This window comes from Octopus bimaculoides, chromosome 2 (genome assembly GCF_001194135.2).
Source record: "Octopus bimaculoides isolate UCB-OBI-ISO-001 chromosome 2, ASM119413v2, whole genome shotgun sequence".
Taxonomy (NCBI): Eukaryota; Metazoa; Mollusca; class Cephalopoda; order Octopoda; family Octopodidae; genus Octopus; species Octopus bimaculoides.
In genome coordinates, this window is record NC_068982.1 from 131,764,006 (window position 1) to 131,768,446 (window position 4,441).

Below are 4,441 nucleotides of genomic sequence, written 5' to 3' on the forward strand. Positions count from 1 at the left end.
ATTTATCTATATATATTTTGTGCTTGTGCCACGTAAAAAGCACTAAGTCCACTCTGCTGAGTGGTTGGTGTTAGGAAGGGCATCCAGCTGTAAAAATCCTGCCAAAACAGTCACAGAAGTCTGGCACAGGATTCTGCCTGGCTGGCTCTTAAGAAACCATCCCACCTACGCTAGCATGGAGGGCGTGTGTGTGTGTGTGTGTGTGTGTGTGTGTGTGTGTGTGTGTGTGTGTGTGTGTGTGTGTGTGTGTGTGTGTGTGTGTGTGTGTGTGTGTGTGTGTGTGTGTATGTATTTAGTCCTCCTGAGTGTCCAAAAATCACCCTCCCCATGAAACAAGTTGGTAAGTTTAGTTGCTGATAGCCCAACTATGCAACATGTTGTACTGGGTTACATGTTACCAGTAGCACTATGAAGCAACCTGACCCACATATGTTTGTGTGTAACTTGAGTTTTCATGGGAGAGAGTTTCCTTTATACAACTTAAGATAAATCACCAATTGCATAAATGTTATCTAATTCATCCTATCAAACTATACACGTATATAAATACACACACACACACACACACAAGCGTCTAGCTGATCTCATGAGCATGACCCAATATGTTGTACCACATTTTTGGCAATTGTTTTAGAAAGCAGACAAAATGTCACAAGTATGACAAAACATGTTCTTGGCTCTACCACCCTTGCCACAGTGTAACACTGAGGATGTGACAGCAGGAGGGAGAGAGTGCTGCAGCCTCAGTCAGCTGGTTCTCATCTTTAGCTTAGTAGACTGAAGCAATAGGAAATGATGTGCCTTGCTCAATGACACAGAGCAATGCCCAGTTCAGGAACTGAAGTAGTGAATTTATGATTGTGAGCCTAACACAATGGCCACATGCTTCTATAGATTTATACACACACACAACACATACTCTTTTACTTGTTTCAGTCATTTGACTGCGGCCATGCTGGGGCACTGCCTTTAGTCGAGCAAATCGACCCCAGGACTTATTCTTTGGAAGCCTAGTACTTATTCTATCGGTCTCTTTTTGCCAAACCATTAAGTTACGGGGACGTAAACACACCAGCATCGGTTGTCAAGCGAAGTTGGGGGGACAAACACAGACACACAAACATATACACACACACACACATATATATATATATATATATATATATATATATATATATATATATATATACATATATACAACGGGCTTCTTTCAGTTTCCGTCTACCAAATCCACTCACAAGGCTTTGGTCGGCCCGAGGCTATAGTAGAAGACACTTGCGCAAAGTGCCACGCAGTGGGACTGAACCCAGAACCATGTGGTTGGTAAGCAAGCTACTTACCACACAGTCACTCCTGCGCCTATATATGAATATATCTAAATATATGTTACGTCAGATCATTATGTAACCCTGTAAGACCTGTTGCATGGTCAGACTACTGGCAACTAAATTGGTGATGCTATCAAATCTGCTTGGTAAGAAGGATAGTTTTCATTCTGTCCTACCACCTTGTAGGATGGAAAACAAAACCTATCAAAGGCCAAATGAACTCAGAAGAGTCAACAGCCATCCAACAGCTGGGACACACCTCCTAATCTTTGTTTAAACATTTCTCTTGAGCAAATGCATGTATGTATATATGTCAGTGGCTAGCATATAAAAAAATTACCATATCGGTAAAATTAATTTTTAAGAATATAACTATAATTAAGAATGCTGGAATGCCAGTGCCTATATGCTAGAAGTAGATGTCAAATACCTACAATCCACTCTAAATTTGTTCTCTAATAGATGGAATGTATATGTGCGAAATGCATGTATATATTGGTATCTGTATGAAGAAATTTATTGGTATGTATATATATATTTTTCGCTTATATACTTGTTGGTGTATCTCTACTAAGGATTGCAAATTAATCTTTATTACAGAGCATGAAATCTTAAGATATAAGATTATCCGACATTTTGTAAATCTTGCTTCTTACCTCGCATCTAACTTGGGGTTATAAATAGAGAACAAATTTAAAGTGGATTGTAAGTATTTGACATCCATTTCCAGTGTAGAGGCGCTGGCATTCCATCACCCTTAATTATAACTATATTTTCATAATTATCCACTTAAAAATTAATTTTATCAATATTGTCATTTTTTGTTTTTGTGTTAGCCACTGATATAATCATTTTAATAATTATATTCTCAATTTATAAGTATAAATAATTTTTGAGTTCTCTAGTCATTATATTATGCTGCGGTACTGTATTTGATCCGTATGATTTCTGACATGAACCACATGGTCGAGATGGGCTAATTGATGGAATGTATATGTGGAAAATGCATGTATATATTTGGTATCTGTATGAATAAATTTATCGGTATGTATATGTATTTTTTGCTTATATGTTTGTCAGTGTGTCTCTACCGAGGATTGCAAAGTAATCTTCATTACAGAGTATGAAATCTTAAGATATAGGATTATCCGATATTTTGTAAATCTTCTTGCTCATTACTTTGTATTCGACCTAGGGTTATAAACAGAGAACAAATTTAGAGTGGATTGTAGGTATTCGACATCTACTTCTAGCGTACAGGCATTGGCATTCTAGCGCCCTTAATTATAATTATATTTAAAAATATATACATATATATTCATATATGCATATATATACACATACATACATATGCACAAAGATAGATAGATAGATAGATAGATAGATAGATAGATAGATAGATAAATAGATAGATAGATAGATAGATAGATAGATAGGTAGATGGATAGATAGGTAGGTAGATTAGTAGATTGAAAGACAGATATATGTGTGTATTACAAATTGAGGAATTCAATATATATATTGACTTCTTTGCTATTAGGACTTATATACATAAATGCATACATACAAACACACACACATGGTCATATTTATATATACATGTATATTTATATACATGTATACACAGACACATTTATATATATATATATATATATATATATATATATATATATATATATATATATATATATATATATATATATATACATATATACACACACATACATATATACACTTATATACACATATAAACTCACATAAAGGTTTTAATATCTGAATATGGAAAACGATTTATTTCTGTTCTGTAAAAACAGTCGTTCATCTACCTGACATCAGACTGACATGCTAAAAATATATCATTTTCATTTATTGGCTCCGCGAGAGAAAATTATTTTTCCCACCCAAAACTGATTCCATAAAATAAACTATAAACAATAAAAATTGAAATTTTTTAAAAACATCACTTGTTTGGCTGCATTTCTAGAGCCATTAAGCATAGCTGCCATGAAGAATGAAGTCACCTGTACATGACACTGCAACAGAGAGAGAGAGAGAGAATAGTTAACTCAGAGTGTGTGTGTGCACATATGATTGTTTCTTTTAGAGAGATAGTCAGCTGTGTGAGTATATGAGTGCACGAATGAGAGAACTAGAAGGAAAGTGTAAGACAGAGAAAGAACAGGAAAAGGAAAAAAAAAAAAAAGTAATCACATTCCCGTAAATTTGACTGTAAAAACAGATGTAACTGACTGTGTAAATACTGCGATGCAAGAATGAAAAATAAAACATTCACTCAAATTTAAAGAAGAAATCTGTGCCAAACATGTGACAATGAAGGCAAAAGCTGTGTCTCACATGTATAATCAAACTGGGGGAAAAAAACCTCACCCAAGTTCGTGACTGACTTAACAGAAGTCACATCACACGGATATGACTGCAATGATAAAAGCTAGCATATAAGGATGCTTGTAATATCAAGAGATATCACATAGGTAAGACAGCCATGTCCATAAACATCATATAAGTAAGAGTGTTTTTTCAATAGACATTATATAAGACTACCATATCCATAAGCATCATAGACATTATATAAGACTGCCATATCAATATACATCATATAAATATGACTGCCATATCCAAAGACATCATACTAGAGAGATGTCAATGGTTTCCTCCAGTTATGGATTTAATGATAGTAAAAGTCTTCATACAAATAAGATTGCAATGGAAATGCTTTCATATTGCATTTGGCATGAGTGCAGAGAGCTACTCATAAATGCAATAAAATAAAGCTTTCATACAAAGATGAGAGCAATAGTAGAGATTTCATACAAGTACGAAAGCAATTGTAAAAGCCTCTATACTTGTATAACTGCAATGAAAAAGTCTTCATACAAGTATGACTGCAATGAAAAAGCCTTCATACTAGTACGACTGCAATGGAAAAAGCCTTCATACTAGTATGACTGCAATGGAAAAAGCCTTCATATTAGTATGACTGCAATAGAAAAAGCCTTCATACTAGTACGACTGCAATGGAAAAAGCCTTCATACTAGTATGACTGCAATGGAAAAAGCCTTCATATTAGTATGACTGCAATAGAAAAAGCCTT